Source organism: Hemiscyllium ocellatum, chromosome 22 (assembly GCF_020745735.1).
Source record: "Hemiscyllium ocellatum isolate sHemOce1 chromosome 22, sHemOce1.pat.X.cur, whole genome shotgun sequence".
Lineage (NCBI taxonomy): Eukaryota > Metazoa > Chordata > Chondrichthyes > Orectolobiformes > Hemiscylliidae > Hemiscyllium > Hemiscyllium ocellatum.
The window spans coordinates 60,544,715-60,561,081 of NC_083422.1; the positions used below are offsets into that span (position 1 = coordinate 60,544,715).

The 16,367-nt window shown below is 41.7% G+C and overlaps 1 protein-coding gene and 1 long non-coding RNA gene across 6 annotated transcripts in view; one reads left to right on the forward strand and one right to left on the reverse strand.

Annotated features, from left to right (window-relative positions):
* Positions 1-16,367, forward strand: part of add3a (adducin 3 (gamma) a) — a 252,581-nt gene that overhangs the window by 64,026 nt on the left and 172,188 nt on the right. For all 4 annotated transcript variants that reach the window (XM_060842273.1, XM_060842272.1, XM_060842271.1 and 1 more), the window contains exon 2: positions 3,218-3,246. The gene's annotated coding sequence lies outside the window, so the exon portion shown is untranslated. The remainder of the gene's footprint in view (positions 1-3,217; positions 3,247-16,367) is intronic.
* LOC132826386 (uncharacterized) overlaps positions 1-16,367 on the reverse strand; it is a 105,122-nt gene that overhangs the window by 54,748 nt on the left and 34,007 nt on the right. The gene's annotated exons all lie outside the window — the stretch shown is intronic.

The following is a 16,367-nucleotide window of genomic DNA, read 5'->3' on the forward strand; positions in this document are numbered from 1 at the left end:
AAAGGAAGCAAGTGATAGACAAAGTTTTCACAGGTAAGTTGGTCTAATTTCAGTGGTGGTCAAATTAGAGAAAATACTAAAGTAATACAAATTGTGTAGGAGCAAGTTACAGCAGGTACAAATTGTGTAATTTGAAAAGGCACAAAATTGATCAAGGACAGCCAGCATGGATTCATGAAGGGAAGATGCTGTCTGACTGACTGTCACATTCTGAAGGTGATTCACTGGACCCAAAATGTTAACTCTTCTTTGTCTCTACAGATGCTGTCAGACCTGGGTTTTTCCAGCAATTTGTTTTTGTTCCTGATTTACAACGTCTGCAGTTCTTTGGTTTCTTTTTGTTTACCCCATCATGACATTTTTTTTTTACAAGGGCATAATCTTTTTATTTAAAAGTCAATGAATCTGCAAAATGCAAGCATTTGGATTTTACTCGTCCAATACCTCTGGTAACTTCCCAGATCCAAAACCAACTTGCTACATCATTCCTGTAAAGTTTTTACTTGACCCTTTTATTCCCAGTCTGTTTTGCTATCCAGTATCTGCCCTAGGTTTTGGAATTATACACCTCTCCAAACTACACATTCATTATTGTGAGTTGTATATGCAGTGTCAAAAATAAGCGAGTGAAAAGAAGAATAAAATCATTAGACAGCAGAATTAGTGCATGGATGGAACACTTGAAAAACGTGAATAGAAGCAGCTATGCTCAAAAGTTGGAAAAAAATATATGGAGTAAAGAAACAGAGACCCTGTATAGGTATTAAAATTCGAGAAAATGTAAGAGCAGGGCAGAAATGGGAAGGGCATTACAGGTAGACATTGCGAGAGGCCACTGGTCAGAATAACATTGTGATATTGGTTGACTTTCAAACTTTGTATTTATCCTGTGTTATGGAATCTGTAGGGGAACACTCTATTCTTGGGCTGTATTTTCAGAACTGTTGCGAGGGCATATAAAATGTTGTTGATGCTTGTATATTCTCTTTCATAAGACCACCAGATGTAGGAGCAGAGCAAAGTGTGTTCCTCCATTCGATGAAATCATAGGAGATTGGATTGTCCTCAACTCTTTCTCTCCTGTTTTTTCCCTGTCACCTTTAAAACCCTTCCTGATTTAAAAATGCCTATCTCAGCTTAGGGTATACTGAAAGGCCTATTCTCTACAGCCCTCCGTGATAAAGAATTGCACACATTGACTACACTGAGCAAATATTTGTCCTTGCCTTTCCTCACTGGACAATCCCTTATGCCAATATTACGCCAACTATTTCAGTGTTTTTGCACCTGCAGCAACTCCTGAATGTCTGCATGCTGCAATTGACGTGAGGTTGCTGTTTGCAGCATTGACTTCAGTTCTGTGCAGAAGAAAAAAGTTAGTAGGGCAGCTGGTCTTGTCCTAGACACTCCCACAAGGAGAAACAATCTCTCTGCGTCTGCCCTGTTAAGATCCCTAAGAATCTTGCATGTTTAGGGTTGATTTCGGGAGAAAAGAAAGACAATGGTGTCTTATGACATTTGAAAGGTAATTTTGGAGCAGAGGGAGCTACGTGTGCTTGGGCATAAATCACGGATGAGAAAAGATTTGATAAAGGCTTTCAAAATCTTGTGCGGTCTGGCAACAGATGGGGAAAACATTCAGTTGATGAACGACCCAAGAGTGAGGGTGTACAATTTTAAAGCAATTGGCAAAAGAATCAGTTGTCACATGTGGAACAACTTTTCTGTGCAGAGGGTGGTTAGAATCTAGCACTCTGTAAAAATGCATTCACAGGACATGAGCATCACTGGCGAGGTTATTGCTATCCCTAATTAACTAGAGGGCAGTTAAGAGGCAGCCACATTGTTTTTGGTCTGAAGTCACGTAGGCAAGACCAGGTGAAAATAACAGATTTCCTTCCTTGAAGGACATTAGTGAACCAGGTGGTTTTTATTGACTAGCAATGTTCTTTGTGAGTGGTGGAGGCAGGTTCAATCCTAGTAGTTGATAGGGAATTGGATTATTATATGGAAGGGAGAAACATGCTGTGCCAGAAGGAGAAAACAGGGGAGTGGTATGAGATTACAGAGGAACCTCGATTATCCGAACAAGATGGGCGGGCACTATTTTGTTCGGACAATCAATTATTCGGTGAATCAATTTAAATGCCTTTCCTCTGGGGCTTGGAGTTTTTAAAGTCTGCTTCTACTTCAGCACGTGAACTCTTTCCCCCCCCCACGGCCAACAACTACCCACCCCTTTCCCCCCCCCCCCCCCCCCCCCCCAAATCCCTGTCCAGCACTGCCCCATCTCCTTCCGGGCCAGCCAGACTGGACACCAACAATGAAACTGCTGCTACTGCCTTTGTGGGGTAAGTCTCCAAATAGCACACGCGCGCACACACAGCCATGCACACAACTTTTTACTGTAACGTTTTGACAGGTTCCACCTCTGCCCTGTACAGGACAATGTTGGAGAGATTATCTGGGGAAGGGGAGGTGAGTTTATGGTACACCCCTCTGTAGAACTCCAGGGAAAGTGTGGGGAGAGAGAGGGCGGGAGGAGTTGGTGCCTGGTTAATCACTGTAAACAAAAGACGTGATCAGTGTTAGAAACATTACAAACGTGTTTCCGTCGGGACCTCGAGCTCTCCTTCGGATAATCCGATTTTCGGATAATTGGAATTCGGATAATCGAGGTTCCTCTGTAATTGCTTTGTGGAGAACTGGAGAGGATACAACTGTCTAATGGCTGCCTCCTGTGCTCGAGTAATTCTGAGATTTTATGAATATGCTTCGAAATTGTTTCAAGTTGTAATTTGTAATTATTTCTGATTCATACTGCTTTTAAATTTGTATCAAAGGTTTACCTATGTTTTGTCATTTGTGTCCAAATTTGTATTTTACATTTTCTGTATTCTTGGTCTGTGGTCAGCATTCAAAATTGCTATACTACATTGCAGACATAGTGGCTTTATCAGAGTTGTTTCCCCTAAGGAAACTATTCGGCAGCTGTTATCAACTGCAACTGATGCCGAATGGAAAAAAATGCAAGGCCCTTTCCAAGAGCTGCTTGCTGATACCCTGTAGCTTTCTGATAATCACTTCATACAGGAAAAGACATTGGAAGATTTGGCACACAGTAACTTTCTAAAAAAAAACTCTAGCTGCTCTTCAGCATAAACAGATATTTAAATTCTGTATCTTGAAAATTACTAATTCACTGCTTTTATTACAGGTGAACAAAGATTGTGAAAACATCGAAAGGTAAGCAAATTATTTTCTGCTAGTTGTGATTGTGATTGTTGTAGTGGGTGATTTTATTTCCTCCTCTTAACTTTTGGTTTAATTTATATGGAAATGGATCTAAAGTGTTCTTCTAGTTTGCTAAATAACTGCTATTGCATATGGAAGGCTGTCTGAGAATTTAGGTGTAACAAATTTGAATCTAAAGGAACTGCAACACCTATACCTTCAAGTGCTCCTATACTTGAATGTTATTTCTTTAAAAACCTTGGTGTAACTGACTTATTTTTCTCTCCAGCCAGATACCTATTCATCTGCTAAATATTAATAAATGTCATGTTAAAATTAGGGTATTTTCTTCCTCGAAGTACATACTTGTGCTTGAATGTTTTTGAAATGTGGTTGTCGTAGTTTCTTTTGTACTTTTTAAAATTTTTAAGCTTAAAGAATTTTTATTTTTATCTTTAGGAGAACAGAATTTATTGTTGTCTAATGTTAGTCTTGTATGACATTTTAAAAATATTATTCCATGTGACTTGGGTGTCACCAGCAAGGCCAACATTTATTGCTGATCCTTAGTTGTCCTTGAATTGATTGATCCTCTAGCCCATTTCAGAGGGTGTAGTAGTGGTTCTGTTCGCCGAGCTGGAAGTTTTTGTTGCAAACGTTTCGTCCCCTGCCTAGGAGACATCATCAGTGCTGTGGAGCCTCCTGCGAAGCGCTTCTTTGATGTTTCTTCCGGCATTTATAGTGGTCTGTCCTTGCCGCTTCCGGGTGTCAGTTTCAGCTGTCCGCTGTAGTGGTTGGTATATTGGGTCCAGGTCGATGTGTCTGTTGATGGAATTTGTGCATGAATGCCATGCCTCTAGGAATTCCCTGGCTGTTCTCTGTCTGGCTTGCCCTATGATAGTAGTGTTTTCCCAGTCGGATTCATGTTGCTTGTTGTCTGAGTGTGTGGCTACTAGGGATAGCTGGTCGTGTCGTTTCGTGGCTAGTTGGGGTTCATGTATGCGGATTGTTAGCTGTCTTCCTGTTTGTCCTATATAGTGTTTTGTGCAGTCCTTGCATGGTATTTTATAAACTACATTAGTTTTGCTCATGTTGGGTATTGGCTCCTTTTGTTCTAGTAAGTTGTTGTCGGAGCGTGGCTGTTGGTTTGTGTGCCGTTATGAGTCCTATGGCTAGGACTCATAACGGCACACAAACCAACAGCCACGCTCCGACAACAACTTACTAGAACAAAAGGAGCCAATACCCAACATGAGCAAAACTAATGTAGTTTATAAAATACCATGCAAGGACTGCACAAAACACTATATAGGACAAACAGGAAGACAGCTAACAATCCGCATACATGAACCCCAACTAGCCACGAAACGACACGACCAGCTATCCCTAGTAGCCACACACTCAGACAACAAGCAACATGAATCCGACTGGGAAAACACTACTATCATAGGGCAAGCCAGACAGAGAACAGCCAGGGAATTCCTAGAGGCATGGCATTCATGCACAAATTCCATCAACAGACACATCGACCTGGACCCAATATACCAACCACTACAGCGGACAGCTGAAACTGACACCCGGAAGCGGCAAGGACAGACCACTATAAATGCCGGAAGAAACATCAAAGAAGCGCTTCGCAGGAGGCTCCACAGCACTGATGATGTCTCCTAGGCAGGGGACGAAACGTTTGCAACAAAAACTTCCAGCTCGGCGAACAGAACCACTACAACAAGCACCCGAGCTACAAATCTTCACACAAACTTTGAACATTTCAGAGGGGTTAAGAGTCGACCACATTGCTGTGGGTCTGGGGTCACATGTAGGCCAGATTAAACAAAATAGTGAATTCTCTTCCCTAAAGGACATTTGTGATCAAGTTTTTTTAATGACAATTGGCAGTGGTTATGTGTCCTCCATAATTCAAGATGTATCAATTAAATTCAGATTTAACCAGCTGTCATTGTGCGATTTGAACCCATGTCCCAATAACATTTATAACCTTTCTGAAAAAGAAACCCTGGACCTGGAATGGTAACTCTGCTTTCTCGCCACAGATGTTGCCAGACCTAGAGTTTTTCCCAGCAATTTCTGTTTTTTTGAGTTCCAGAATCCACAGTTCTTTTGAGGTTTTGTTTTCCATAACATTAGCCTGGGTCTCAGGATTATTCATCCATTGATATTACCACTTTGTCACCACTTCCCCTAATCTTCAAGCATAACCTTAATTGCTCCAGCCACTAATACTGTAGATAATTAATCCATAACCTTCAATATTTTACTATTATGTTTATAGAAGAATCCCTACAGTGTGAAAACAGGCTGGTCGACCCAACAAGTCCACACCGACCCTCCAAAGAGTAACCCACCCAGACTCATTCCCCTACTGTCTTACGCTAGATTTACCCCTGACTAGCGCAGAGGACTCAACATTGAGTTCTCCAATTTAAAATAATCTTCCCACCCATCCTTTGACTCGCTCTTTCCAACCCTGCTTCCTCCTTTCCATTCCACCTACCAACTGGATTTATTCAGCCCATCAACCAACCAGGCCGTATCCACCACCTATATTCACCTCACCATTCTGTCCCCTCCATCTGCAGCTCCCTCTACCCCACCTCCATTCCTGAAGAACGGTTATACTGAAAATGTTGACTTCTCCAACCCATGTTGCTGACTGCTTTCCTGTGGTCTTCCAGCCTCCTCCTTGTCTACTTTGGATTCCAGCATCTGCATTTTTTTTGTCTTTAACACATGTATTGCTTGAGATCAGCATTCTTGATGTAAGCCAAAGGTTTAATTTGGAGTTTATTCAGCACAGTGCAGTGCACTGCAGCGCTGAATAGTTACTATTTGTGCCAATAGAAGAGTCTCCTTGCAGGTCCTTGAGTGGAAGATGAAAATCCATAGCTACTTATCTATTAAAAGTAATTTACTGACAGAAAATTAATTTGCTTCTGCTTCTCCCTTTTTTTGAGTTTTTCCTCTTTTTTTATACAGTTGCATATACATATACTTCTCAAAACTCATTAATACACATCCATGTCATTTTTTTTTTTTGCAGAACCAAATTGTAACTTTCAGTGAAATAAATGGCACATGTTTATATCACTACCTGTTTGGTTTGGTTTGTCAGTCTAAAGTTTCGAAAGCAGCTCTGCAGTATTGGAATTTGCATGTAATTTGCACCTAAAAAAACCCAAAAAAGCTGGAGCTTTATGTTCCTGAGTTAATTTTCCATGATAACTTCTTTCCCAATCACTTGACTTGAACAATTTGGTGTTCAACAGCTAAAAGAGATTGATTCTATTTATGTTCAGTGACACAGCTAGTCTATGACAATACACCCCACAGTTTTAATTAGATGCAAATTGTTGTACAAATGCAGTTGCTGCTGGCCAAATAGCTTCCTTTTTGCTGTATAACCATTCAGTATCATGCAAACCATATAATCTACGTTTTGGTCATTTATAAGAACAAGATACAAATACATTTTGGTACTTTATTCGAGAATGGCCAGAAGTACAAAATTGTATAGTAACATTTCTTTTAACTAATTGGCAATGTTATTATGATAAATTTCAGAGTTGGGGAATGTATACCCTTATGGGTTTGCCTAAATTAGTGAGCTGCTCATTGAAAACAATGACCAAAAAATAACTTGGTTGTTCAACACAAGGCAATTTGATTTGTTGAATATCTGTTCAACTCAAGTATGGATGTTCTTTTTTTTTAAAATGTGCAACTTAATTTCTTATATATTAGTGCATAACCCTGCTACAGGATTTCAACTGAGGAACGTTTTTGATTCTTGTAAATATAACACTTCTAATTGTAGTCCTCAAAGAGCAGTCTTAATTATCTATCAAAGTTTGGTTTTTGTTTATGTTGTACTGCTACTGTCTGGTACTGTGACAATTTTTTTAATAAAAGCATGAAAGAAACCTGCAGATGCTGGAAATCTGACACAATCTGTTCTGAAGTAGGGTCGCTGGACCCAAAACATTAACTCTGATTTCTTTCCACAGCTGCTGCCAGACCTTCTGAGTTTTTCCCAACAATATCTATCTGCTTTTGTTTAAAAATGCATGTTCAGAATAATTTTTGTTATTTGTTTAAGGCATGTTTTCTTCTGTGCTTTATTGTATGATTAGACCAATTGTATTCATACTACTTTAGAACATAGAACAGTACAGCACAGAACAGGCCCTTCAGCCCTCGATGTTGTGCTGACCATTGATCCTCATGTAAGGTAAACCTAACGTACGAACCCTCAAATTTCTGTGACCATATGCATGTCCAGCAGTGTCTTAAATATCTCCAATGACCTCGCTTCCACAACTGCTGCTGGCAATGCATTCCATGCTCTCACAACTCTCTGCGTAAAGAACCCGCCTCTGACATCCCCTCTATACTTTCCGCCAAACAGCTTAAAACAATGACCCCTCGTGTTAACAATTTCTGCCCTGGGAACAATTCTCAGGCTATCAACTCTATCTATGCCTGTCATTACATTGTACACCTCAATTAGGTACTCTCTCTTCCTTCTTTTTTCCAATGAAAAAAGTCCAAGCTCAGTCAACCTCTCTTCGTAAGATAAGCCCTCCATTCCAGGCAGCATCCTGGTAAACCTCCTCTGAACCCTCTCCAAAGCATCCACATCTTTCCTATAATTGGGCGACCAGAACTGGACACAGTATTCCAAGTGCGGTCTAACCAAAGTTTTATAGAGCTGCAACAGGATCTCACGGCTCTTAAACTCAGTCCCTCTGTGAATGAAAGCCAAAACACCATATGCTTTCTTAACAACCTGTCCACTTGGGTGGCAATTTTAAGGGGTCTGTGTACCTGCACACTAAGATCCTGCTGTTCCTCCACTTTGCCAAGAATCCTGTCTTTAATCCTGTACCCAACTTTCAAGTTCGACCTTCCAAAATGCATCACTTTGCATTTATCCAGGTTGAACTCCATCTGCCACCTCTCAGCCCATCTCTGCATCCTGTCAATGTCAAGCTGCAGCCTACAACAGTCTTCTATACTGTCAACGACACCTCCAACCTTTGTGTTGTCTGAAAACTTGCTAACCCATTCTTCAATCTCCTCATCCAAGTCATTAATAAAAATCACAGAGTCAAGGCCCAAGAACAGAGCTCTGTGGAACATCACTCACCACTGACTTGCAGGCAGAATACTTTCCTTCCAATACCACTTGCTGTCTTCTGTCGACCAGCCAATTCTGTATCCAGACAGCTAAATTTCCCTGTATCCTGACCTTCTGAATGGGCCTACCATGGGAAACATTATCAAATGCCTTGCTGAAGTTCATATGCACCACATCCGTCACTTGACCCTCATCAACTTGTCTAGTAACATCCTCAAAGAACTCAATAAGATTTGTGAGGCATGACCTGCCCCTCTCAAAGCTGTGCACTTCCAGATGGTCATAAATCCTATCCCTCAGAATCCTTTCTAACACCTTGCAGACGACAGACGTGAGACTGACTGACTGGTCTGTAATTGCCGGGGATTTCCCTATTTCCTTTTTTTGAAGAGAGGAATTACATTTGCCTCCCTCCAGTCTTCAGAAGGATGCAAAGACCTTCGCAAGTGGCGAAGAAATCACATTTCTCGCTTCCCAAAGCAACCGAGGACAAATCTGGTCTGACCCTGGCGAAGTGTCAATCTTAATGTTTGTCAAAATTTTCAGCACATCAGCTTCCTCAATCTCTATCCGTGCCAGCATGCTTACCTGCTCCTCAATGGTTTCATTCACTACAAGTCCTTTCCTTTAGTAAAGACAGAAGTAAAACACTCATTTAGGGCTTCCCCTACCTCCTCAGACTCTATATGCAAGTTCCCTATGCTATCCCTGATCAGCCCTACTCTTTCTTTGATCACTCTTTTATTCCTCACATACGTGTAAAATGCCTTTGGATTCTCCCTAATCCTTCCTGCCAAGCCTTTTTCATGCCCCCTCCTGGCTCTCCTCAGATCATTTTTGAGCTCCTTCCTCGCCTGCCTGTAATCCTGAGCTGAGCAAGACCCTTGCTTCCTCCACCTTATGTAAGCTGCCTTCTTTCTTTTGACGAGAAGCTCCTCCGCTCTCGTCATCCAAGGTTCCTTTATCTTACCCCTTCTTGCCAGTCTCGGGGGAACACATTTATGCATCACTCTCAACAACTGTTCCTTAAACAGTCTCCACGTGTCTATAGTGCACTTTCCATGGAACAATTGCTCCCAGTCCATGCTTCCCAACACATCTGCTAGCATGATAGTTTCCTTTTCCCCAATTAAATATTTCTCCCATTGTGCCTGCTTCTCTCCTTCTCCATAGCTATGTAGAATGTGAGGCAGTTGTGGTTACTATCACCAAAATGCTCTCCCACTGCAAGATCTGACAGTTGCCCTGGCTCATTGCTGAGCACCAAATCCAAAATGGCCTCTCCCCTCGTCAGCCTGTCAACGTACTGAGTTAGGAAACCCTCCTGAACACACCTTACAAAAACAGCTCCTTCCAAACCATCTGCTTGAAGGAGGTTCCAATCAATCCGGGTGCTCCGGTTTCCTTCCACAGTCCAAAAATGTGCAGGTTAGATGAATTGGCTATGCTAAATTGCCTGTAATGTTAGGTGTAGGGGAATGGGTCTGGGTGGGTGTACTTCGGAGGGTTGGTGTGGACTTGTTGGGCCGAAGGACCTGTTTCCACACTGGAAGTAATCTAATATTGGGAAAGTTAAAGTCACCCATTGCAACAACCTACTACATTCACACTTTTCCAAAATCTGCCAACCTATGCTTTCTTCAATCTCCCTGCTGATATTGGTGGGCCTGTGGTAACCCCTAATGAGGTGACTGCTCCCTTACTGTTCCTAATTTCCACCAATACTGACTCAGTAGGCAGACCCTCCTTGACAATGGTAACTTCTGTAGCTGTGATACCCTCTCTGATTAACACCCCCTCCTCTTTTATCCCCCCCCCCCCCTATTCTTTTTAAATGTTCTAAACCCTGGAACATCCAGCAACCATTCCTGCCCCTGAGAAACCCATGTCTCTGTTATGGCCACAACATCATAGCACCAGGTACTGATCCATGCTCTAAGCTCATCACTTTTATTCCTGATACTCCTTGCATTAAGGCAAATACACTTCAACCGATCCCTTGGTTCTTTTCCAGGAAATTCCTTCTCACTGGCTGTGCTACCTCTTGCTATTGCCTCATCTCCATCAACTCTCACCACCGGTGTATAGCTCAGGTTCCCACCCCCCTGCCATCCTAGTTTAAACCCTCCTGAACCATTCGAGCAAACCTTCCACCCAGGACATTAGTCCCCTTCCAGTTCAGCTGCAACCCGTCCTTCATGTACAGGTCCCACGTTCCCCAGAAGGCATCCCAATTATCTACATATCTGAAGCCCTCCCTCGTACGCCAGCTGCACAGCCACGTGTTAAGCTGCGCCCACTTCCTGTTCGCCTCGATATCTCGTAGCACCAATAGTAAACCCAAGAACACTACTCTGTTCATCCTGCTCTGCAGCTTCCACCCTAACTCTCTGAAATCACTTTTTATATCCTTGATCCTTTTCCCGGCCATATCATTGATCTCATTAGAATTGTCACAATCATTGTGTCCACTTGTCAATGCAGACTTTTTTCTGCACCTTTCAAAGCACAGGTGAAACATCTTATTGACAAATCAATTTATTGGCACCTTTTTCTCCAAGAAATATAAATTGTTTAGTAAAAGCTTCTTTGACCTAGCTCTCATTTCAGCAATATTGTGTTTCTGGATATGTTTCTAGATGTTGTTTAGAAAGGGCCTTTGCAATTAGAGAGAGAAAGAGATGCCCGAGAAGGGCAGCAGGGATGCAAAGGCCTGGGAATTAGGAATGGAAGGAATTGGCTTTGGACAGTGAGCGGAATGATTGTCAGGACAGCCATATCAAACTGATAATACTTTTTTTTGTGTTTATTGGCTATCTCCTGGACAACATTCATTCATGCACATACCTTTAAATAATACGGGTCAACAGGTGATTATGAGCGACGGTGTAGCCAAACCTAACTTTCTTTCTACCTCCTACATCTTCCAGGAAGGCTCATTGCTACACACTTGGGCGATGCGTGGAATATAGCTGACTTTCCCTTAACTGGCCTAGAGGTGGTAAGGCCAATCGCAGTTCAGATTTGCCAAGTGAAAGAAATGAAGTTTGAATTTTCTGTTCTGTATGGTTTCTATCTAATGAGAAAATCCATTCCACCTATTCATTGCAACCACTGTATTCCAATTTACTCTTTGTCCTCATTGAACCTCTCATTTTGTTCTCTTTTTTATTAGCCTTTTTCATTTTCTTAACTGATCTATCTATTGTAATACTAGTAGTAATAGTAAGGGAAAGTTGCCATACTCATAGCGGACTATAGGGCTGCTCTGTCATTTGAAAGAGATGACTTGTGATGAGTTTAATCTAAGAGCCACCATGGCGAGGACAAAAAGGTGAGACCTTCGTGACCTCAGCTGGTACAGGAATTAAACCTGTGCTATTAGTGTCACTTTGCAATGCAAACCAGCTGTCCAACTAACTGACCTGAAGGGAAGGCAGTGGCCTAGTCGTATTATTGCTAAACTGTTAATTCAAAGACACCTGTTGCGGGAACCCGGGTTAGAATCCCACTCCGGCAGATGGTTTTATTTGAACTCAATTTTTAAAAAAATATCTGGAATTAAGAGTCTAATGATGACCGTGAATCCATTATTGATTGTTGGAAAAATCCCTCTGATTAACTAATGTCCTTCAGGGAAGGAAACTGCCAGCCTTACCCAATCTGGTGGACAGACCCATAGCAATGTGGTTGACTCTTGACTGTCCTCTGGGTAATTTGGGATGGGCAATAATTGCTGGCCCAGCCAGTGCTGCGCTCATCCCTCAATGAGTTTAAAAAAAAACCCAAAAGTACAGCAAGCTCATTGTTCAACATTTTTTTTCCAATGTTGCATTTTTCCTAATGTCTAATTTGAAATGTTTTGGAGTGTACATTTTAGATATTTTATAATATAAGTATGCTTTTGGTGAAAAAAATAAATTGATGTTTGAAAATTGGCATTTTTGTATTAGTCCTGCCTGATAAGTCCAAGACAAAAAGCTTAAAAACAAAATAGGTTTAGCAGTATTTTTTTTTAAAAATTGTGATGCCTAAATGTGTTAAGTTATTTTTCCTGAGATTCTTACGCACGTGATGCAGCTGCAACACACCAATGTCTGTGAACAAGCAAAATTTTATTAAGCACAGTACAATACAAGTTTGAAGAAAGTCTGAACACTTTTTTCACCATGCTTGCGAGGCATGTCTAGGGAAGCTCTCTGAACAAAGGAAATGGTCCTTCCTTTATACAAAATCTTTACATCACAGTCAGTAATGCCCATAAGACCACCCCCAGACATTCCCCTCAAGTCAGGTGCCATGCAAACCACAATGCAGTGGCCACATCACCTCCAGAAACAGTGTAAAACAAATCATCCCTTAATGGCCAGATCTGGTGGGATTTGTATTTTTTTTGAAGTCCAGAGTGTAGTCAGAATTCAAATTATAATGTTCTTATTGATATCTGAATAAGGGATGAGAATGTAAATAGGATTTTGAATGGCAAGGAAATAGCCATAGATGATGATGTAATTTTCTTACAATCTCTCTGTAAGTCAGAGGCATCCCACCCTAGCCTCGGGACATCCAATTTCCTGTAGGTCAACAGAGCAAATTAGCCCTTTAATATCACAAGTGCAGTTAATTATGAGGAATAGTTTTCATGATTTTAGTCAAAATAAATATATTACAAACCTTGGAATTCTTGTATTAACTTTTCCTAAGTTCCCATACCCACAATGGAACTTGCCAATTGAAGCTTGCTAGAATTCAATTTCATCTTTCACTGTGAGCAGCTGTTTAATATATTTTACTGTTAATGAAGTGTGGTGCTGGAAAAATATCAGGCAGCATCTGAAGACCAAGAGAGTCGATGTTTTAGGCTTAACCCTTTATCAGGACTGGGGAGGGGGAAGGGAGCTGAGAAATAAATTTAAGGGGGTTGGGTGGAGTTGGTGGAGAGACATTTGGGATGGCAATAGTTGGGCGAAGGTGGGAAGTGATTATGATAGGTCAGTGGTAAGTGTGGAGTAGATAGGAAAGAAGATGGACAGGTAGGTCATGTTATTATGCACCAGGTCTGACCCCCTCAAAATATTTCAAAAAGGTAAATCAGACCCTAACTTTTTTTTCAGATTAGATTACTTAGTGTGGAAACAGGCCCTTCGGCCCAACAAGTCCACACCGACCCGGCGAAGCGCAACCCACCCATACCCCTACATTTACCCCTTACCTAACACTACGGGCAATTTAGCATGGCCAGTTCACCTGAACTGCACATCTTTGGACTGTGGGAGGAAACCGGAGCACCCGGAGGAAGCCCACGCAGACACTGGGAGAACGTGCAAACTCCACACAATCAGTCGCCTGAGGCGGGAATTGAACCCGGGTCTCAGGCGCTGTGAGACAGCAGTGCTAACCACTGTGCCACCGTGCCGCCCACAAGCAGGTGTAAGGTGGATATTCCATGAGTGATGCAGCTGGCCCAACCACTTGTTTTTAAACAAAATAGAATTTATTTGCAAGATTACCGAATGAAACACAAACAAAAGAGAACAGAATATAAATAGTTTAACTTATCCGAAAACCCAACAGATTATCCCAATTTAATGATGCTGATCCAAATTCCTGCAATAGTCCCCATCAACACAACTTTGCAAAAAAGGGTAAAATTAAACACCAGGTTCTACAGAAGAAAGACATAGCAGAGAGATACAGTATGGAACACCTTCCATGTAGCTGTTTCTTTGACCAGCAGCCGCAAACACCGAATGTTTGCTCGAAAACAGCCAGACTGCTAAAACCAAAACAATCGAACCACAGAAAAGCTGAGCCGGGAAAACTGGCCAAGCCCCTTTCATTGTACAAGTTTTTATTTTAAAACTTAAAAGTTTCTTCAAGTAGACAAATGCAGATGTTTTGGAATCTCTGCATTTACGACCACGGGGTGGTGGTGTCTCTTATTTGATCCATTTTGTGATGATAAAGGTGTCATCCACGTGCTGGACCCAAAGTTTGGGTTGGATTGTAGGGAGAGCTGTTTGTTCAAGACTCTTCTTGTCAAGAAGCCTGATATAGGTGCTCCCATGGATGTTCCCATTGATTTGATGGTAGGTTTTGTCGTTGAAGGTGAAGTGGCTGGTGAGGCACAGGTCTTCCAGCTTGAGAATGTTGTCCTTGTTGATGGAGTTGGTGCTGTTTGTGTCCTTGGTTCATCTAGTGGTGCAGTCAGTGTTTCCTTGGACAGGCTGATGTTAATTGATGTGAATAGGGCTGTCACATCAAAGGACACCATTATTTTGTCCTCTTCTATTTTGGTGGCTTTGATGTTCAGGAATTCTTGGGTGGAGTGGATGGAATGGCATGAGTCTTCTGCTAGGTATTTCAGTTTTTGGTGGAGTTGCTTTGCTGGTCTATATGTCAGTGTGCTGAGGAGTAAGATTATGGGTCGGTGTGGAGGGGTTCCTGGGAGACTTTGGTTTGTGTACCTTAGGTAATCCATAGAAGCGAAGTGTGTTGGATCCACCAGGTTTCATTTTTTTGCAGGCCTGTCTTGTTAATTTCACCTGATTGCAACTGTCTGTCACACTGTCTGCTGGGTTTCTACTGTGAGTCCATTGTCTTTCAGGATTGTAATGCTGCTGAGAAGTCCTTTTTGTCTGCGTCTCTGTAGTTGTAGTTCATCCCTCTTATGAGGTTGGCTTTTTCCATATCTGTTAGTGGTCAGTCTGATTAAATTCATAATCCAAGCTTCTGAATTGTCTGTGTTGTTCTTTTGCGTGAGCTTGTCTATTCTTGTAGGGAAAAAAAATCTATCCCTATAAGGAAAAACTAGACAAGTTCGTACAAAAGAACAACACAGACAATTCAGAAGCTTGGATTATGAATTTAATCAGACTGACCACTAACAGATATGGAAAAAGCCAACCTCATAAGAGGGATGAACTACAACTACAGAAACATGGACAAAAAGGACTTCGTAATAGCATTAGAATCAATCCTGAAAGGCAATGGACTCGCAGAAACCTAGCAGACCGTCCGATATAGAGTTGCACCAACACCTAAGCAGGAAGAATGAAGAGAACGCCCTTAAAGAACAGCAAAGGAAGGCCATGGAAGGACTCTGAAAAGACTACCTGCAGACAAAGGGTGCGTGACTGCCGTCCTAAATAGAACACAGTACATTGAAAAGGCGAACTCACTACTTGCACATTCCGACACTAACCAACAGATGGTGATTGACCTGAACCACATCTAGAAAGCCATATCACAGCTAGATTGAAGAAACTTCATAAATCAGGTGAAATTAACAAGACAGATCTCCAAAAATCAAAACCTGATTGATCCAACTCACTTCGCTTCTATGGATTATCCAAGTACACAAACTACAGGCATCCCCTCAGACCCACAGTGTCATTCCTGGCACACTGACATATAGACTAGCAAAGCAACTCCACTGAAAACCGAAATACTAGCAGAAGAGTCATGCTACTCCATCCACTCCACTCAAGAATTCCTGAACATCAAAGACACCAAAATAGAAGAGGATGAAATAATTGTCTCCTTTCACGTGACAGCCCTATTCACATCAATTAACATCAGCCTGGCCAAGGAAATGCTGACTGCACTACTCGATGAACCAAGGACGCAAACAACAGACAGCACCAACTTCTTCAACTTAAGAGTTAACCAGAGAATTTCTAGACCAGTTCAATTTAAAGCAGCCAACAGCTTTTTGATTAGAATTTACAGGCCAGAAGCATAATCCAACCTTATTTTCTTCTGAAAAACTGGCATTATTGCTTTTTTTAAGGAGCATAAAAAGGAGTGCTTATAAAGTAGTTATGCTTGAGGTATAATTGAAACTTGGTTAGATCATACACTGCATTTTTTCTGTTTTATGATCATTTTGTGTTTTATGTCCCAGAACTGAGGAAGGGTCACTGGACCCAAAATGCTGCCAGACCTGCTGAACTTTTCGAGCAACTTCTGTGTT